The sequence below is a fragment of the Phycodurus eques genome, chromosome 20 (assembly GCF_024500275.1).
Source record: "Phycodurus eques isolate BA_2022a chromosome 20, UOR_Pequ_1.1, whole genome shotgun sequence".
NCBI lineage: Eukaryota > Metazoa > Chordata > Actinopteri > Syngnathiformes > Syngnathidae > Phycodurus > Phycodurus eques.
In genome coordinates this window covers 3,150,140-3,172,366 of record NC_084544.1, presented here as the reverse complement: position 1 = coordinate 3,172,366, position 22,227 = coordinate 3,150,140, and the positions used below count along the sequence as shown (strand labels likewise).

Here is a 22,227-nt window from a genome sequence, read left to right as displayed (position 1 = left end):
ACAAAATACAAATGAAATTACCATTTTGACTTAACGGTCATAATATTACGTGTCAGCTGCATGTATTTTAGTCACGGGTTTCAATATATAAGGTGACACCAATACTAGTAACATTGAAAAAAACCCACCCACACACTACACGCAGCTCACTTATGCGCTGTGTGCGCGTGCGCGTGCAGGGCTCGTCTCTACTACTTTTTTTGTTTTTTTTGTTTTTTTTTGTGCATGAGTAGTTCCGTTCACTCTGTCGGCTGCTCGCTGCGTGAACTTGCTGCGCCTTTGTGACGGTCACGGTGGTGGTGGGGGCCGGCCGCCGCAGACATCAGCAGGCGGGGAGGGGAGCGACGCTTTCCGCCCGCCAGCCCCCCGGAGCAGAGCGAGCGAGCAGGAGGGGGCGGGTGGCGGTCGGTGCTTCGAGCCGAGCCGAGGCGAGGACGACACGGGAGGAGAGAGGCGCTCGGGACCCGCAGCCTGCCCGGCACTGACAGTAAGCACGCACCCCGACAAACACCGCTCTCTCTCCCCGCCCGGGGCCGGCTCGTTTCCGGCTCGGCGGGGTGAACTCGCTGCGGTGACAGAGCTCCGGCGCTCCCGGTGCTCCGCGCGAGTCGTAGCCGAGCGAGGAGCGCGTCCGCCCGGCTTGCGAGCTCCTCGAACTGCGCCACTCCTTTCGCTCACTTTACCTCCTTTTTTTTTTTTTTTTTTTTTTTTTGCACTCGCAGCTACATTTAAAGTACGTCTCGTCAAGTTGTCGTTGTGCAACTCAGTGTTTGCGCTAATGTCACCCTTTTTTTGTGTGCATTCACCCCCCCCCCCCTTCATTTATCTGCGTTTCACCATCGCGGAAGTGTGTTGACACGCAAAGCGAGCAGCTGATTTCACCCGCGGCTTGACGTGTCTCTATCGAGGCTTATCTCTATTTAAAAAAACAAAAACAAAAAAAAAAAACTACTAATGCACTACTACTTACTATCCGGTGGTGTTTTTTTTTTTTTTTTTTTTTTTTGCAAAGGACACACTCACGGCGGTGTGATTGCGAGACTACCCGTGATGTCATTCATCCCAGCTCGGGCCATTATATAACGGGACTGTGGGGAAGCCTGTGATAGCGAGGCTATTTTTACTCTGTTTGTACACCCACCACCACACACCCCCTGATGCTGCACTACTCTCTCAGCCCCAAGTGGTGGCCTATCACTCACATTGTCTTTGTTTTTTTATTTATTTCAAACATTTGTTTTTTTGTTTTTTTACGACGACGAGGAGGCTTGCGCGCATTGTGCAACTGCTGAAATGGTCAGGTCACACTCCTATTTGGTACAACTTAGGTGTGCAAAAAAGTAACACCGGGACACGGCAGATATGAAATCATGCAATTTCAAAGAAAATGGCATCATACAAGGAGGTGTTTTTCTTTTTTTATTATTTGGACACCCCTTAACACAGGGGTGTCAAACTCATTTTTGTCTCGGGCCGCATTGTAGTTATGATTTTTAGAACAGGGAAATGTTGAATCGCCAAAACATATTATCACCATGACGCAACAAATTGAGGGATAACTAGTTTTGAAATCAGAAGAGAGGGATAATAATTTGTTCAAGTATTGTTGAAGTTACTGTAGAAGACGGGTTTGGTGACAGAAAAATGCAATATCTCAACATGACTGTTTATTATTATGACAATTTGGAATTTGGGTACAGATTTGAGCAAAAATCAGCCAGGAAGTTGGCGAGCATGATTTGCTTTCGCGGGCCACGTGAAATGATGTGGCGGGCCGCATCTGGCCCCCGGGCCTTGAGTTTGACACCTATGCCTTAAGCTACAAGAACTTACTTTTGAACAAACAAAAAAAAAAGTAATTATGAAATGAAGTTAGTAACACAACAATTTAGTCATGTGTATCAGTGACTTCAGCCAAGTGAGCATCAAAAGTAGGAATTCCACAAGTGCGTTTTGCTTTTTCTTTGGCTTTTTCACGTCGCTTAAAACGAGTGACATCAAAGAGGGAAGATGTGCTGATAACCATAGAACCATAGGAAATGGAACTGAGTGCCAGCAGTGTTTTTTTTTTGCCTCCCTATGTGTTGTGTTGACATGTTTGTGTTTTGCCAAGCAGAATCAGTCTGGCTTGATTCTGTTCCGGTTGTTTTGCGCCTTTGAGTGACACGCGTGATTTTAGCAGCTAGCCTCGGGCCGCGCGCTACGCTGTTTTGCACCTATGAAAATGCTTGGCGGAATAAAGCAATCATTAAAATAAGCATTTGAAATTGATTTGAAAAAAAAATGAATACATTAATAGAAATTGACCACATTAAAGGAACAACTTTGGACAATTAAGTTGTGATTTTGAAATAACAAAATGAGAATCGGAATCCTTATTGTCCTTGTACAATGCACAACCAAATATGTATTCTGTCCCATTAGTAGTAATAAAAAACAACAACAAAATAATACAAAATTATACAATATATCTCAATTAATAAAATGGTATACTATATAATTTTCTTTTTTTTGTGTGATAATTTTACTTGAATTTTAAGCAGCTGTTCTTTATAATCGCAAAACGGTAATTAGAACATAATATCAGTTAATACAAACTAATTAAGATAACTACACTATTTAAAGTGCCTCTGGTTAACCCTAACTAAAGTTCAGGTGTTCTAGGAGGCTTTTCCTGACATTATTAATTTAAAAAAAAATGTAAGCCTGAAGGTAATAAGAGGGTGTGCACACATGTGCACTTGTGAGTTGTGCAGGTTGTAGGTCACGTCAACATTCTGGTAGAGGAAGTTTTGAAATGATTTATCTTGGTCCCCTTTTTTTCATATCACAAAAACAAAAAAAACCTTGGATTTGAACAAGGGTGTGTAGACTTTTTATATCCACTGTGGAGCGGTTCATCAAAAGTAAAAGTCTTTCTCATTTCATTTTGGCCTTCTTCCAGTCTCGTAAACATGCTAATTTTAGCCAGGCGCCAAACCCTACCATAACGGAGGTTGTCGCCGACGTAGACTCGATTAATCGACAGTCGGGGCAATGGACAGAATTCTTAACAATCTTTGTCGATTAAATGTTATATGTACGTGATGAGAGAATTGCTGTCTTCTTTTGCAAAGTTGTGATGTCCCGTTTCCTTGCCAGTCTTGGCAGTATAACCGATTCCGCACAATCGTGCAAATTCTTGACCATGAATGAATGCTGTTCATCACGCGCGTTCTTTTTGCTAACGTGTTTATTTGAACGACAAACGCCTCCTCGCCCCAGTAAGATTGTACGTCAAAACTGTCATCTTGCAAAGCTTTGTGCTGTGTCTGTCTCGACACCGGAATGTTCCTCCACGTAAAATGAAAAGAGAAGCTCATTGATCCGCACGTGTCTTCTTTGTTTGTGTCGCTGACTCCTCGTGCAGCATTGCACAAGGCCGTTCATTATCATAACAGGTGTTTGCGTATGTAACGTCTCTTTGCGGCTTGTGTGTAGACGAGTCCTGCTGTCAGCTCGACGAATAGCGACGCTTGCGCCGTGTGTGACAGCACGACATTATAACTAATGGCAGTAGGTGACAGTTTTTTTTTTTGTTTGTTTTTTTTACGGGGGGATATAAAACCTTAGCCGTCATGCTCAAAATTCTTGCAATTTAGCGTCGCCTGTCTGTCGAGTATATGCGGTTCAAATGCGGTCAAAACCTCTTGGAGTACTAGTTTGTTTTTGAACGACCCCTGGAAATGGAAAAAAAACGACAACTCTAAAATGGCCGCGCCTTTTTGGGGATGACTTCTTGAGACTTTTTTGTGTATCTACTCATGAGAAACATGTCTGCCAAATATCATGTTGCTAAGTCAAACTGACTTTGGGGGCTGTATTTTTTAAAATAATTCTAGAGGGTGCTACCGAGCCAAATGAACCAAAATAGCAGATTTCAACTGTTTTTTAGGGTATAGCTTCTTGAGACCTTTTTGTGTATGTACTCATGATAGACATGTCTACCAAATTTCATGTTGCTAAATCAAACTGGCTTTGGGGGCTGTATATTTAAAAAATAATTGTAGCGGGTGCTAGCGAGCCAAAATGGCCTGTCGAACCAAAATGGCAGACTTCAAGTATCTTTTCGGGTATAGCTTCTTGAGACTTTTTTATGTGTCTACTCATGCTAGACATGTCTACCAAATTTCATGTTGCTAAGTTAAACTGGTTTTCCGGGCTGTATTTAAAAAAAAAATAATAATAAATTCTAGGTTGTTGTATCAAGCCAAAATGGCCGGTTTGAACCAAAATGGTGGACAGCCTCTTTCTTTTTGAGCATAGCTTTTTGTGTGTGACTCTACTCATGGTAGACAAGTCCGCCAAATGTCATGTTGCGAAATCAAACTGTGGACTGGGGGCTGAATTTTACTGTACTGTATTTCTTGAGGCTGCGTGCGCAAGTTCTAGCAGCAGGTCACTTATGACTCCCGCTGGGAAATTTCCAACCACGTGTGCACGTGCACACGCACAGGCACACACGCTCACACGTACTTTTGAGTGTGCCTGGGTTACAACTGCTTCTGACCAATGAGCTAAGCTGCAGTTAAATGGCTTGTGATTATGACACATTGGCCTCTAATTGCCCGTCGTTAGCGTTTGAACAGCGAGTCGCGTGTGGAGACCGGCGCGCCTCTCTGCCGTTTTGTCCTCGCACAAAGCCTTTGGATACCCGACGATGCAGGTGGCGTTTAAGCCCATAATGCCGCAATTCAGTGATTGATTACGACCCCCCCCCCCCCCCCAAAAAAAAAAAAAAAGAATATTGAACGTCAAACGTGAGTGACAGGGTTGCAACCCGTCTTTGCAGCTCATATTTGAACTCCTTGATACCAAAATTACAGCTGATGCAAATTGTTTGGTTACGACAACAAAACCAAACGGGGGGATCACGCCAGCCCGCAAATGTCAGTTTTCCCACCGACCAATCAAGGGACTGCGTCGTCCAGCTCCGCCACTTATCGAGCCGTACACACTCTTATGCTATTCGACTGCACCGCCCGGGTTGGCGCAAATGTGCCCGTTATAGTGCGTGTGAGTTCATATCGTAGCTCCGGCCACTCTAGACAGCTGCGTGGGCTGCAACAATGGACTCGCGCCGACGCGGCGGCGGGGGGTGGGGGGGGGGGGGGGGTGGGGTGGGGCTACGCATTTGAGAGAGTGGAATTCAATAACAGGAAAAAAGCCAGTGAAACAAAACAATCAGTGGAATACCAAAACCCACCCGACACCGCTGCCGTTCTTGGCACACGCCGGCCCGTCATGACAAGCGTTTTGGGCCCCTGCGGGCCGCCTAAATGGTGCGCGTGGACGGCGGCGGCAAGGGCGGCCGAGTAGAAAGCGTCCGGTCAGCACAGTGACGTCATTTCATTGACCGTAGACTGGTCTTGCAAACTGGTGTTAAAACCCATAACGCCGCATTTGGGGCTGTCGCGAGTCATTGATTTGATTGATTGAGCAAAACAATGTCGACGGCCATACAGGAATGACCGGGTCGCTGCCCGCCTATGCAGCGAGTGTTTAAACCCGCAGCGCTTCAGTTAGGGCTGTCGCGACTCATCAATTGATGAAGATAGCAAAGAATGTTTCGGGCCGCGTTGGAGTGACCACGTTGCTAGTGTTGTCGTTTTCCTCCGTTTTTTGTTGTAGTGCGACGTGACCTAGATTGCGCGCGCAGATACGCGCGCGGCGCCGCATTGTTAGCAGAGGAGAGGCCGCTTAATTGGAGCTTGAAAACACGGCGACCTGCTTGGCGCGGGTGGAATCTGTTTTGTTTCTTTCAAGAGATTTTCTCCGCTGCGCCAAAGCGCTTCGGTGTCGTTTGCTTGTCGCCTGTTGCCTCGATGATTCTTTGTTTGTCTGACGGATTACGCACAAAACGCTGAATTTCCGCATGGGGTGGCCCGGTGATGTGTGCTTATGTACTCAATATTTGAATCTTGATCTTTATCTTTATCCGGATTCTTGTTCAACAAGCTGCTGTTTTGGTTAGCAACACGACATTGTGGCGCGACCACGTCCCATAGTCATACTGGAGTGCTAATTGTCGCGAATAGCATCCTTTTATTTTGCACAGGAGATTTGTTTACAACATGGATTAAGACACCACATTTTTACTGTTTACTTCTCTTGATAGGTGCTGCTGTTTCGGTGAGCAACACAACATTAGTTAGAGTCTACCGGAACACTAATCGACGCTAATATAAGACAAGATCATCTTCAATACTCCGTAGGAAACTCATTTGTAACGTACGGTAAGACGGCACACTTTTAATGCCTCGGTAGGTGCTGCTGTTTTGGTTAGCAACGTAACATCGCGGGGTGACCACAATGTTTATCTTTGCTCCCATGACTTAAGATCATCTTATATACTGCGCAGGGAAGTCATTTACAACAGGTGGTTGTGTTTACAACACTTTAACCTGCTTCTGTAGGTGCTGCTGTTTCGGTTAGCAACACAACATCGCAGCGCGACCAACAGTCAGAGTATATCAGAATGCTAATCGGCGCTAAAAAGACGTCGAGCCCTCATCTTCGCATAACGTAAGATCGTCTTCAATACTGTGGGAGGGAAAAAAAGACTCTTTGGCAGGTGCTGCTGTATTGATTAGCTAGACAACATTCTTCGGCGACCTGCAGCGTCTTAGCATTGTTAAAAAAGTCGCCATCTCCACATAACGTAAGATCGTCTTTAGTACTGCACGAGCAACTCGCACGCAGGAAGACTCCAATCATTTTCATACGTCAGTAGGTGCTGCTATTTTGGTTAGCAACACAACACTGTGGAGAGGACACACATCGGAGTTCAGTGGACCTGCGCAGATTTGTGGTTTGGCTTTGCCAATTCACCATTTCGTGAATTTCTTTCACGAAATGAAATTAATTCGCGGAAATCCCCACTTATTTACGTGTTTATTTTTGGGGGGAATTATAAGGGAACCTCAATCATTTGTGTTATTTTTTTTTTTTTGTATACCGGAATGCTCATCGTTGCAAAAACAAAACAAAACAAAAACAAAAAACACAGTCGCTACATGACGTCAGATCGTTTTTGATATTGCACAAAGATCAAAGGCACTTCGGTAACTTCTGTAGGTGCTCCTGTTTTGGTTAGCAACAACATTCAAATGGGCCCCCGCAGTTAAGTCAAGTCTTTCACGTCTGTGTTTGGACAGCAGCTTGACTGTTGCGCCGCTAGCGTCTGTGACTGATTGCAACCGGGGCGACTTTTACTACAACTTTGGAGACTGACTATTGCATGGAAACCACACGCACGCGCACACAGCCGCCGTCATGGGCCGGCCCGGGGAAAATACCTGCGGTGGGGAGAAGAAAAGTTGACATAACGGGAAATGATTACCATTGGGTTCCTCTTTAATGGCTTTTATGGGAAAGTTTGAAAACAAGTCGGAGGTCGAAGCCCCTGTTAGTCACTTTTAGTGCGCAGCCTTTACGGTGGGCTCAATGGGCGATTGTGGACGCTCCGCTTACAGTCGACTATAAACATGATGGCTCCGTGCATAAAAGGTTGATCGTTCAATTTAATCCTTCTGTGCGCCTTTATGTTAAAGTGGATTTTTTTGGGGGGGTTTTAAAATTCATTGGCCGTAGCCAAATTCTCAATGGGCTGTTATGTTTATACAACACTGATCACTAAGCAAAAAAAAAAATACATTAGAATTAGTCAAATCCAATTTGTAAAAGGGAAATGAAATACAATGACTGAAAAATAAAATGATGTTTAAAAAAAAAAAAAAAGCATATACTTAAATACCCTACAATGACACAGAAATGATACAAATTATTTAAAAAAAAAAAAAAAAGGAAAATGAAGTGTGTTTAAATACAAATGACATGAAAAATGTTAAAAACAAATCTGTACTAGTAAATATATATATATATATATATATATTTAATAATAAATCAATACAATAAAAACAAATTGCAATAAAACTCCAGAAGGCAAAGACAGAATAAAATAGTAAATCAAGTCGTGGAATACAAAAAATAAAAAATAGAGTACGATAAAACTCAGTTCAAAATCAACAATAACTATCATAAATATGAGTCAAGTAATGTAATGTGGCCTATATCCTTTAAAATTCCATTTAAAAGTCGACGAGAACAGCTGAACTTTATTTCGGGGTTCATCTTGACGCACTTTAAATGTTGGCCGTTGTGTGCTGCTTCCCATTTAGCGTGCGTTTGGATGCGATCGGTCCATTCGGAACACAGCCACATCCCCACTCAGGAGGGTGTGGGCACATCTGCAAAAATACATCAATAAAATCAAATAATAAATGAATAAAATCCAATCAAATAATAATGACCAGACTCCCTTCACCTTATCTGGCCTCTCGTCATCCATTAGCCTCAAAAACCAACCGCCAGAACTACTTTTTGATCGAAACACGGTCTCACCCCCCCTTTTGCGGCAAACTGGTTTTCCGGGGTGCGCCCGCTCGGCTCGCTTTAACACGACACGAACGGCCATTAGCTCCGCTTGCAAATTTCCTCCCGCGCGACTCCCCGACATGAACAAGCTGAGTGCATTTGCGAGCTGACAGCGCACGTCGCCCAAAATGTTGCTGAAAGGATAACGGGGCGGGAGGGGGGGCGGGGGATTTGGGTGGGGGTGGGTGGGGGGGGGGTTCTCTAATGGCGAACCCTTTTCCGGAAACACTCACGGAGAGCGTTTGCACGCACTTGAAGGCTGTGAACGCGGTCAAGGATGTCGTCAATATGGCGGACGTCACGTACATTCCAGCACCGAAGGTCAACATCAACAATAAAATAGATGGATGATTTTCTTCTATTTTGTTTATTTTAAAATAATGGTATTTTTGTCATATTAAGAAAAAATATTTTGCCAACATTGGTTAATTTGATCCGATATTGTATTTTCCGAATATGTTTGCCGTTTTGGTAGTATTTCCAGCGCTGTTAGCTGTAACTCGCGTTATAGTGTGCCTATGTACCTAATGTTTTGACTTGTGATGAACTTAAATAATTGTCATCATTTTGATTGTAAGTGCTAATCGATTATTCGTCCTTTTTCCACCGGAAATTGTCCAAATCTTCGGAATTTCAGCCTCTCGATTGTCTTTTCGTTGAATCAAAAGAAGACATTTGGAAACGTCTGCTTTTATTTTGGAAAACGATGATCCAACATTTTTGCCGATTTTCTGACATGTTACGGATGAAACCAATAACTGAATCAATATCGATAAATAAGCTCTGTGCATTTTCTTCACTGTCAATTTGAAATCGTGTCCTGTTTTGAATCAAAGGATGGAGATTTTATTTCGGTATCATTTCCTGTCTTCTCGTGACCGCGAGCTTGTAACGTTATAAAGTGTCAGCGCTACCGCTAATCCGCGCATCCGACGACGCTGCAGCCGTGCTCGCCGTTTGGCGTTGACACGATAGCTGTTCCTTGTCGTCTCATCCTCACTTGCGAGAGGGAAAAAAACAAAACAAAACAAAACAAAAAAAAACGTCAAATCTTCATCCCAGTCATGTTTAGAGCAACTTTGTTCCCGTAACATTTTTGCGTAACGATCACGACCGAGACGAGTTGCCATCGCTGGTCTCGTTAAGCGGCTCATTTGCGCGTTTCTAGCGTATCTTTGCTTTTGTGAACTCGGTTCCCCCGCGGAAGCGATCGTTTGCGGATTTGCACGGACAATACCTCGCTAATCTTCTCCAGATGTTTCGCCACTGCGAAAGGATTACGGAGAAAGTGGAGGGAGAGGAAACCGCTTCCCTTCAAGCCCTCCATCATTCCTTTTCCCCTGAGCGCCAAAGTAGAGGAAACTCGCGTCCACTACACCGCGCAAACCTCTGATGATGTAATCCCCACAAAGCTTGCACGAGGCTGCTAAGAAGCTGCTGCAGTTGCACGTTTTTATCTGCACTATTTACCAAATAATAATAATAATTTGTAAGCAGTGAAATTGCGTTGTTTCTTCGTCGTTATCATTCTTGGGCCGAATAAATCAAATGAGCAACGGAACTTTGAGGACTTTTGAAGGAGCTTGCTAGGAAACCCATGGGAGAAAACAACAATTCAAATTAAAATCAGCCCCCGGAATCCAGTTTCACTTAGCAACATGGAATTTGGTCGGCATGTTTATCATGAGTCGACCCAGAAAAAAGTCTCAAGAAGCCGTGTCTGGAAACACGCAGGAAGTCTCCCATTTTGGTTGGAAGCAGCCATTTTAGTGTCATTTTGCCATCTGGAAGGGTCCTTCAAAGTGGGACAGTTCCTGGAGATTTTGTCCAGTTGCTACCAGTTTTGAACCGCATCATATACGAGACAGACAAGAGACCTTTAAGTTCCGAAGGATCAGAGTTTTCCCGAACGTGCGTGGGGCGGAGCGTTGGCGGCAACATTTGACGAGTCGCCGTCAAACATCGAACTCCAACAAGAAGGTTTCTCCTTGTCCCGTTTGCAGCTCGGGAGCGCGTCGAAACTCAATACCGCTCGTAGCCGCTTTGTCACGGTCGATATTGTTGTCGTTTCCGCGTAATCCTCTAAAACAGTCGCTTTCATAATGCCTCGTCGAAGTAGTAAGCTGGCGTCCTCGTTCGCTGCGTGGTTAAGCCCCATTAGGGAAACAGAGGGCTGTTCTCCGAGGATGACCTCAGGCTGCCGACACAGGCAAACATTTGTTACTCACTCCAGACGGGCGGGGGGGGGGGGGGGGGGGGGGGGGAAGAAAAAAAAGAAAAAACAAAACAAAAAAGCAAAAAGGTGACTCGTGAAGACACTGTTTACTTTCTCTTATCAAAACTGGAGAGTCTCCTGAACAGTTCGTGGTAGACATCTGAACAAACACGCTGTGTTTGCTGTCCACGCTGTCGCGTGCGCAACCCGAAACTCAACTCCAAAATGAAAAGCCCCTTTCACACCGCTCGTGCGAAGGAGCGCCTTTCGTCAAGGGCAAGCTAAATGACATTATCATTTCAAACATATTGTTTCCCCCACAAATAAATATTGAGATTGCATTTTGTTTTAAATATCGATCCATGAATACATAATTAGATTGTATTGAAACAAATATTGTTCCACATATATTTGGGTATGTTTTTATTTTTCCACAAATAATGATCTTGAACACAATTATGTTATTTTCAACATATAAATAATGATGTATTTTAAAAGTAATTAATAAAAAAATAGAATAAACCCCACACAAATAATTAACGATATTATTTAAAAACAAATACTGTTCCACAAAAAACACTATTAATATAATATTCATATTTTCAAAGATGATCTTTCCACAAATAAACAGATGTACAGTATTTTTAAAAATAATCCCCCCCCCCCCCCCAACAAATAGCGATATCGTTTAAAAAAAAAAAAAAAAAAAACTTTTCCCGCAAATGTATTTTGGCATTTTCAAAATATTTTTCATACAGAAATGACACATCTTAGAATTATTTTCCACAAATAATTGTATTATTTAAAAACATACCTTTTCCACAAATGATTCCCATTAATATCATATTTAAAAAAAACGTATTTTGCAAGAATAAATTACATATTTAAGAAAATGATTTTCCACAAATAAATATGTATTTTGAAAACAGTTTTCCACGTATTTTATACTAACCCCCTTCCAAAATAATTAAATATATTATTTGGAAAATAAAATTATTTACTAAAACCACAAATAATTAAACATATATACATATGCAAAAGAATTGTAAAAGAAATTCAACAAATAAATGTATGTATGTTTTTAAAATCATTTTAGGAACATACAGTACTATATTAACAAAAATAAAAATTCCCATTTGTATTTAATAACAGGAAAATCCCCAACAGAAGATAATTATATATTTGTAATAATTTTCCACAAACCAAGCAGTTTAAACAATATGTTTACACCTATTATACAAAAAGATTGTCATGTATTTATCACGCATGGCTAAAATCTCTCCAAGGTTCTTCCTTCATACCTTTGGCATGCGTCTTAGGCGCGGCTGGAACTTATTTAAGTGGGCGACACACCCGCCGTCTTATTGGAGGAAATACTACAGGACGTGTTCTGCTTTTAACTGAGGGCGTTGGAGTGTGTGTGGAATTTTTGAGTGTAAAATCTCGTTTAGAAAAAATAAAAAGAGGGAAAAAGCGCTGATCTCCGGTAACGGGGCTAATGATGAATAATTGAAGTGAAGCTCTGCGGCTGGTGTTTGTTTGTGCGTTGAGAGGTGTCATGTGATCCCCGCACGGCGGCTAAATGAGTCAATAAGAACGCCATTATGTCTTTTTACTTCAAGGTGGAGACGGAAGGTGAAGGTGGTGAGGTTAAGGCGGCCTGCGCTTTACGCTAATGCGACTTGGTCTCCAGGGGCGTGTATCGTGATGCGTGCGTGATGCGTGCGTGATGCGTGCGTGATGTGTGCGTGATGCGTGTGTGTGTGTGTGTGTGGAAAACTACAAGAAACTGCAGCAATTTCACACAGCTCCCAGTGTGTGTCTGCCCCACTTTCAGTTCTTTTAATCATGCAGACACTCAAGCGTGTGTGCGTGTGTGTGTGTGAGTTGGCTGACCTGAGACCAGCCTGTTAACGCACGCGGGTGTTTGAAGCCGTGCGCTTTGATTCACGATGGTCATGTTTGCCTCGTGATGATGACTCATGTCATGTCATACTCTTCAGGGAGCGACGGGAAGAAGAATCGAGAAATGTTTCGGAACTGTTGACGGAATATTGGCATTTTGCAAATACTTTTCCCACGAATAATTGTGTTTTAAAAAATCATATTTTCGCAACTGTGTAACGATATGGTATTCTTCACAATACTTATACACAAATACATTTCATTTTCAAGACATATTTTTATCCAAGTTGATTTTTTGCAAATATTTAATTCATTTTTTGAAATGTTTTTGACACAAAGTAATGATACAATCTTTTCAAATCAGTTCCCACAAATCGAATAGTAGAAAAGCCAACATTTTCCACAATTTATACCATATCTCCACAAATACATTAAAATTTTCTGAAACAATATTTTTTACACACATAAATCATTTTTTTAAATATTTGTTTTGCCATATAAATAATAATATATTATATTTTGATATACATGACACAAATAAATGATACAATCTTTAAACATCATTTCCACAAATATGTTTAAAAATGATTTTCTTTGCCAAAACGAATTATATTTTAAAAATTATTAAAATAACCTTTCCTCAAATATATTATTAAAATATATTTTTTTCCCCCCCACAAATAATTAAAAAAAAAAAAAAAAAAAAATCCCCATAAATAAATAATCATTTGTATCGTATTTCAACTCAATTCTGGACATTGTCAATTCAATCTACCACCGCCAGCCATGCTGTGTAGGTCTGCGTTGTGTTGCGCGCGCGTGTGCAGCCAAGTGTGACCTTGGCGCGGTTGGCAGCCCCTCGGCGGCCGCCCACGTGACGAGCAGGCAGCCCTAACGAGCCCCCCAAGCTAGCGCAACGCGACGTTCTGTAAACACCTCAACGCCTCGTGCTTTGTACTTTATCCTACGAGCACCAGTGCCTCCGACGTACACTTCATGAAATTTAGCAGAAAAACGTTACTCGAGTATTTGCAGACCTTTTTCACCGTGACCCCTTTTCTCACGCTCGGATTAATTTTGGGCCATTCTCAGCAGTCCCCCAGCAACGGACTCATCCTCGAGTTTTTGTGCAATTGCTACCGAATTTGAACCACAGATGCTAGACAGCTAGACGAAGAATTTGATTTTGAATTTTTTTTAATTTGTATTATTATTATTTCTTTCTCCCTCATTACGTGTGGACTGAGCAAAGCGGCAAAGTTTGATGACTCACCATTTAAAAAAAAAAAAAAAAAAAAAAAACCTTTGAAAATTCAGCCCCCAAAGTCAGTTTGACTTACTAGCACGACATTTGGGAGGAATATCTATCCTGAGTAGAACCACAAAAAAAGTCTCAAGAAGCCATGCCAGAAAAGATCGTTTTTGTCCCTTTCCAGCAGTCGTTCGAAAACGGACTTCTCCAGATTTTGTCCAGTTGCTGCCAGATTTGCCCCACTATTTCAGAACTACACAGATGACTGACGTTAAATTACGACGGATTTGACTTGTCGTCCTTTCGTGTCAGTGGAGCTCGGCGTTGAAAGTTTGATGGCCGGTCATAAAAGAAAGTGTTTCCATCTCGGCACGGGTGCTCAACACTGCGCCGCCGCCTGGCACTCGGTTATGTAAACAAGGCCACGAGGTCGGAGCGGTCCGCGCGACGCGTTGGCATTCCGCGGCGGTCCGCGCCGGCAAAGCCTCGGCAGGCGGCAGATGCCGAAGCTCTGCTCCACAGCCCCTGGAGCGCAGACACATCTCGCTTCGACCTATGACCTCCCGACGCTCAGACGAAAAGCGAGCCGCTGCCTGCTTGTTTGACGAGTTCACAGATCAGAAGAAAAGTTTTTTTTTGTTTTTTTTAGCTTAGTGGTTGGCAAGTTGATGCAGTGAAAATTCCGCAACCGCTTGTTGCTCGGCAAAACCGGCTTGTATTTTAAAAATAATTCCGACGGCTGACACTGAGCCCCGACGGCTGCTTCAAACCAAAATGGCAGACTTCCTGTCTTTTCCACTGGCCTTGAATAGCTTGTAGGAAACTTTGAGAATTCCTAACGCACCTCGGTAGGCGCTGCTGTTTTGGTTAGCAACAGAGTTCAAATGGGCTCAACTCCCGTGTTTGAATGAGATCCATTTCAAGGTGCTCGCAGCTCAACTTTTATGCTGCAAATCCATATATTAATATGATACAACATTTTTGGAGCGTGTGTGTGTGTGTGTGTGTGTGTGTGCTGCAGCAGCTACATGATGAGCATTAGAGAGGGCCACAGAGACTTGTTAGATCAAAAGGCAGCGGATGATTACCATGCATGCGTGGGTAGCCGCTATGTCTTTTGTTTGTGTAGAGCGCTCTCAACGTGTGTGTGCGCGCGCGTGTGTGTGGCTTTGAAGATTCCCTATGTATGAGTGTGTTCCCCGAGGGCCCCCCGAACCCCTTCAATTCCCACCGTTAAGCTCCCCCCACCCCCCTACCCCGCCCGCATCCACTTCATCCTGCATGGCAGCCGTATCAGCAGTTGCACTCATTGACTTGTTTCTTGTACGCTGGTGAATCACAAGCTGGACCCCCCCCACCACCACCAATGCTCTGTTGTGACTTGTTGCCATGGAGACCACAGTCAGCGAAGGGGAGGGGGGGAGCGACTAAAGATTTGCAAGTGGAGTGCAATAAAAGAAGTGAGGCAGAAATTGGATTGAAAATTCAGCCCCTGAAGACTGATCGACTTAGCAACATGAAATTTGGTAGGCATGTCTAGCATGACGAGAGCCACAAAAAAGGCTCAAGAAGCCATGCCTGAAAAGAAACAGGAAGTCTGCTATTTTGGGTCAAGCTGCCCATTTTGGCTCGGTATCATCCTCTAGAATCATTTTTGAAAACACAGCCCCCGAAGCCAGTTTTACTAAGGAACATGAAATATGGGAGACATGTCTATCGTGAGCAGATGCACAAAAAAGTCTCCGGAAAGCATCCCTGAAAAGACACAGGAAGTCGTCCATTTTGGATTGAAGCATCCTTTTTAGGCACATTTGACTTTTTTCAGAGACGAACTCATCCTCGAGTTTTTGTCTGATTTCTACCAAATTTGTCTGATTTCACGCGTCTACCAGACAGATGGCCGGCACTAAGTTGCGAAACATCTCCGTTTCGCTCGTTGCACGTGGACGGCGAAATTTGGATGACTCGCCATAAAACAGGAAACTCCCCATTTTACTGCCCCATTCACTTTCATTTTGCAATCTTATCTGTATGCTCTCTTGCCTCATGCTTGCATAACGTGCGCTTACGCATTATTTATTTTTTTTTTCCCGAGAGAGCTGAACTTTGACCTCGAAACCAACACGTTATGCAAAGTTCCGCGCCGTACACGGTCAGTTTGAATGGAAACTTTGTCTGTGGAGTGAATCAAGCTCAAAATGAGTCAAGCGATCCGACTGCTTGGAGAGCACGGGCGGTGTCGCGCGGGTGTCGTCCTTGCTAACGAGCGCATTAGCCAAACTCCTTATTACGCGCGCGGCTGCTGAGTCAGAGGAAAAGCGCGTGTGTGCCCGCATGCATATGCATGGGCTGACAATAGAATCACATTGACAAGCAAAAAATACAAAATAAATCCAAATTGATTGTAAGAACCTCAACAGTTTTTTTAAAAATAACTTATTAGATTTTTATTTCTTAAATGAGGTGGTTGGAATCTTTGATCTGTAGCTTAAATGCTGGAAATATGAGCAGTTTTAGTATTTTCTTCCATCGGAAAGGCAATTACAAGGAGCATTTAATACATTAAAAAGTCAATATTTGTATTTTATAAAAAGTTCTATATGTACATATATCATATATGCAAATATTTATATACATGCATATTAGAAAGGACTATGAACATTTGCTCAATATATCCAAAAATGTATTTAAAATGACAATATTTAAAAAGAAATACATCCATAAGGATGAATGGAATTTGAATACATTACAACAAGGAAATATTAATTTGATACAGAAAATAAATGTGCTTTCTTTTTTGTTTTTTTCCAGGGAATGTTGCGAGGTCCTGGAGTCGGTGGACGCATTCGAACCGGCGGCGCAGCAACCGCGGAAGAACGCTCGCCTTGAACTCTCGGTTTGACTCCCTCCCACGTTCAACGTTCAACGTTGAACCCATCTGCACCCGGACACCACAATCAAGGCGGGGCTCTTTTTGGTTCTCCGCGGACCGCCAACACCTACAAGCTCCGCCTCCTCCCGCCTCCTTGTAGATCTACGATCTCCACTCAGGTACCACTTCAGATTTTTGGGGGGGATTTTTTTTTTTTATTGTGGAATTTGACGTCTACTATATAAAAATCGCTTTGTAGCGATTAGGGAGTAGGGAATGAATGAATGATTCCGAACGCAGCGGCTGCGTTCGGAATAAAAAACGTACAACTGGATTGTACCAGTTGTAAAAAGCTACTCCATCCATGTGATCAGACACAACTTTCATAACACAATATGAGCCCTACTCACAGACAGCAATGTTAGCACTTGCTAAACTAACATAGCGCCGAAGTTAGCATGGCATAGTAATTGAGCAGAAAACGGGTAAGGACGACTCGGACTTAACTTTGACAACTTAACCACCGTACACATGCGAAAAATTTGCCTTCCTCCCTAACTTCAATAACTGCATCACTTAATATCGTAACTTATCGCTCTAGTAACTTGTTAGCTTATTCGTTGCTGAAACTAGTGGTCATATTAGAGTAACTCATGAAGAGCATCGCTGTTGCAATTCTTTGAGATCGCATTCGGTACTGAATGTTCGTCGAAAAAAAGAAATCCAAACTTCATCTGGACGCTGTTGTTACATGCCACTTCCACTCGAGACGCCAATTATCCGCTCGCCCACATTCCGAGTGTCAGTGATGTAACCAGGAAACACAAACGGGCGGGCGGCGAGAAGTGTTTCTAGTACGCGGCCGTGCCTAATGTTGTGTCCGCGTCCAGGTGTACGGACAGACTGCACGTCGTCGCGACGCCCTCGGCAACCGTTTCTATTTATAGTGAAAGCTTTCAAGAAGGGAGAGTGATTTGCGGGGCGCTTGACATTTACCGTCACCTGTTTCGCTGCTCGTGGCTGGCGCGGGTAGGGTCGCCGTTGCATCCCCAAAATATATTCTCTACCAAATTCTTTGGTTTATGAGGTTTTGGTTCATTTTCTGAAATGGCCAACGCCATTTACAGTGAATGGATTTTTTTTTTTTTCTATCCATCTATCCGTCCGTCCATGCATCCTTATGGGGGAAAAAACAACAACTTTCTTCATCTCAATAGGGTTGAGGTTAGGGGACAGTGGCGGCCACACCGTGGCTTTTTTTACAGCATGCGATGACGCGTCGTCTCGCATGAGAATTATTTTACCGCACGGGGCGCGGTTCTTCTTTCCATATCATGGCAGGAAATAGTCTGTTAGAAACTTATTTTGACACCATCAGGCACCAAGTTGCCTGCCATCATATTCCGAAAATGTTCCTTAATAAGCCTTCGTCGGCCAATCAAATGATTTAACAGTGCGCAGATTTTCTGGACACCAGCGACGAAATGTAAACAAGGTGAAATATCTCAAATCAAGGCAGAATGCAGTTGGTTTAGCTACCTTACCAGGCAGTTTCTGTGTAAGAATACTTGTTTTTGAGATTTTACTATAGATCGTGAATATGTTTTGCTTCAAATAAAACATTGGATAATCAGTGGCAGGTTTTGAGGCGAGCTATTAGGGGTTAAACGACTTGCGATTTGTTTTTGTGGTCGACCGTAATGTGACAAAAATCGAGTTGAAGTCAATTAATCGACGTCTTTGATTTTGATTTTCAGGACGGTAGAGTGGTCCGTAATCTTTGTTTTGCGCCACGGACCGGTTTCGTGTCAACACATTTTTGACGAAACAAATGAAACCAGATGATTAAAAATACAACTCACCATTCAACGCTGACGCGGAGTAGCAAAAGTCGACTCGTGGACTAGTCGACTAATCGGTTCAACTCCTGCTAGCTGTTCACTGGCTTGAAGAAATCTTGCCAAGTCCAAATTTTGATTGGTTCTTATCGGCAGATCATTTCGCTTATATTCAGTAATATATTCCTCATTTCACTACTTTTTAAGACCGGTTCTTGCAGCGGATACGTTTTCCGCAACAGCGATTTGTGGTGGAAGTGACATTACAAATTAGCTGCATGCTAATAATACGAATGTGAAGTGCTGTACTGTACATACCAGCATGCAGTGCGACCTGTCAGGTGTGAGCAGAATTATTCATTGTGTATTTCATTTTCACTTGCAGGTGTGTGTACGTGTGCGCATGCATGTGTGTGTGTGTGCGTGTATATATATAAGTGTGTGTGTGTGTGTGTGTGTTTGGGGGGGCGGAGTCGCTCAACTTAAAATAGCTTCTCCTCGCCATGGCAACAACAGCTGACTGCTTGATGGAGCGTAATCTCTCAACAGCGTGTTTACTGTACATGTTTTTTTGGGGGTTTTTTTTGTTTGTTTTCGTCACCACGGAAACGTGAAACCTGGGCCGGATGCGTCTCCCGCTAAGGCTGATGATGAATGCGTCGACACATCTCCTCACAGGTTGGAGGAAGGAAGAAACGCTCGATGTCTTGTTTTGGGCTCTTTGTAACACTTCCTGTGAGATTTGGATTTGGCACTCAGTGGGGTCCTTATTAAAAAATTCAGCCCCCACTTAGCAACGTGAAATTCTGTTGGCATGTCTATCGTGAGTACACCCACAAAAAAAGTCTCAAGAAGCCATACGCTAAAAGATGGAGCTGCCATTTTAGGGCCACTTTTTCCCATCACCGGGCGTTCCTCAGGGCCTCAGAAATGTTAGAAAATCAGTCGCCCAAAAAACTCTTAAGAAGCCGTGCCCGAAAAACACACGTGAAGTCGATCGTTCTGCCTCGACGCGAGCCGCAGGTTTCCCACCCCTTCGCTTTGGACTCATTGCATTCATGAACTCTGCAACCCTGCCGACTGTACGCGACGCTGTTACTATTTGTGGCTGCCGGGTAGACGCCCACGCACCCACGCACGCACGCACGCACGCAGACATACTGTGTGTGTAGCGAGGTACGGCGGTGGTCTCACCTCGCCAGATGGCGGGAGTCCGCCCACTTGCTGCCAGTCATTATACAATATGTATTTTATAACAGGCAGAGAGCAACAGCCCCCCCCCCCGCTGTGTGTGTGTGTCTGTCTGTCTGTCTGTCTACGCACATACACACACCCGCACAAACGGTGAACCGGTCCGTCCTGTTTTGCGTACGCATGATCCACAAGCACGCCGTTTATCCGCCTGTGCCGTTTTTCGCAGTAGCCGGCGACGGCGGGATATTGCTGTGACCGTCGCTCTCAACGCAACAGGCCGCAGAAATGGAGCGCACGTGTTCGGGGGTCATAGACGGTCGCCAACGTACGCCGCGCTCGCCGGCAAGCGTGCGTTTCTAGTTGTATTAACGAGACGCCGAAAAGAAAAGTAGAAGCTGTCAAACAGGTTCTACTTTATCGCGCGTGTGTGTGTGTGTGTGTGTGTGTGTGTGTGTGTGTGTGTGTGTGTGTGGCCATAAATGGTTGCTGGGCGGCGCTGGAAATGCACAAGAAAAGTCGGAAAGGGCATTCAAATATATTTTCTTTTTTGTACTGATGGAGGAAAATTTCCCCCCCCCAAAAAAACACAAGAAAATAAATATGTGATAGTAAAAAAAAAAAAAAAAAAAAAAAAAAACAACAACATATAGGCAATTATTTATTATAAATAAACCAATAAATAAAACGTGTACTGTTACTAATTTTACACAGCATCTGGAAAGAATTATTACCAAAAAAAGTTAAACCACAAAATAAAATAAATGAATAAAAAATAAAACAAAAAGAACCAATATTTCAAACAATAATAACGAATGACTCAATAAATAAACAAACAAATAAATAAATGAAACATGCCCCATGCTAATTTTATGTAGTGTATGAAAATCTTAAATCATAAAGTCTTAAAAATGTGTTAAAAAGTACATAAAATAAAAATAAATTAATAATAAAGTAAACTAAAACTAACCAATCACACAATTTTAATATATTTACACCTTTCATAGTCATTTTGTAGAGTATTTCAATCATATTTCGGTATTGCTTAAAAAATATCATTAAATATTATTTACATAGTGTATCAAAAGCATTTTTTTCTACTTCTATAAGAATATGCTAAACAATAAAATACATCATAAAAGTAACTAACACAGTATTAATACATTTCCACGTCATACTCAAAATATCTTCCTTAAATGTCTGCTTAACTTCAACAACCATAATAGCTAGTCATAAATAATAACTAGTGATGAAAATAGCAATTATAATTAATCATAAATGTTTTCTAAAAATGCCTATAAAAAATTCAAATAAATAAAATAAAATTAACATAAAATAATCTCATTTAATACTGGATGCACAATAATATTTAATAAAAAAAAAAAAGGTATAGCTATAGCACATTATATAGTTAATATTGCAGAATTTCTGACATTGTCACGTAAATATTCATTCCAAATTCAGCCGCAATATGTCATCTCCTGAAACTGGGCCAGCCACAATTTTCCTATGAATATTTACACTGCATTTGTCTGAAATCATCGCTTAGCGCGCTTGTCTTTGACCTTGTAAAAACGCGTGAGATCACACCCGCACATTAAGCTCGCGGCAGGAAGCCCTCATGATGTCATGCCCGCGCAAATCAACGCATTACCCGAGTCCTTCGCGGCGGCAGCGCTCAGCTAGCCCGCAGCGCGCGACGCGACGCGAGCCGAGGTTACTCAGGGTCGTTCAAATAATGTCATCTTTATTAAAAAAAATAAAATAAAAAAATAAATAAATAAATGTTTAGGTCTTATGATGACACACTTGACTCACCTGGTAGGTGCTGCTGTTTTGGTTAGCAGCAGAGTTCCAACAGAAGCGCCAGTGAGACAATTTTTCTCTTTTTAATTGAAAGAGACTCGCCTTGAAAAATATTAATAAGAACATTGTTTTACTCAGCACCTTTTGTAAAAAAAAAAATATACATTTCTCAGTCCTAGAAAAAACATTAGGTGTTTTTTTTTAACTTACTGAAAATACTTTGAATTAAAAAATATTTTTCCAAGCAAAAAAAGTCATTTTATTTTTGGAAAAAATTGTGAAGTCTTAAAACATCTTTTTTACTTACCAAAATACAACTTTTTCAATAAAAAAATATCATTTTCCAAAAATAAAACATTCTATCGCTCCCAAACTGCGACTTAACTTCTTTTTATAATTCCCCCCAACCCCTCCCCCACATTTTTTTTTTAACTTTTCTGGAAAGAAAATAAAAAAAATAAACTTTTCCAGAGAAACAACATGCAACTTACAACAATAATACATAAGCCTTGAAAGCCTTTAGTTGACTTTTTTCTTGGGCAAAAATATTCATTCCCTAAAACAGATTTTTCTCAAAAACAATGGGATTTTTTTTTTTTTAACAAAACCACTTCCATAGAAGAAAATGGACGTTCCCTCTCCTCCTCCCCCCATGTGGAATGACAGTTATGTC

General features: G+C 42.4%; 1 protein-coding gene across 1 annotated transcript in view; it reads left to right on the top strand.

Annotated features, from left to right (window-relative positions):
- The first annotated feature begins 233 nt into the window (after positions 1 to 233).
- Positions 234 to 22,227, top strand: part of atxn1a (ataxin 1a) — a 33,615-nt gene continuing 11,621 nt past the window's right edge. The window contains exons 1-2 of the mRNA XM_061664455.1: positions 234 to 487; positions 16,659 to 16,898. The gene's annotated coding sequence lies outside the window, so the exon portion shown is untranslated. The remainder of the gene's footprint in view (positions 488 to 16,658; positions 16,899 to 22,227) is intronic.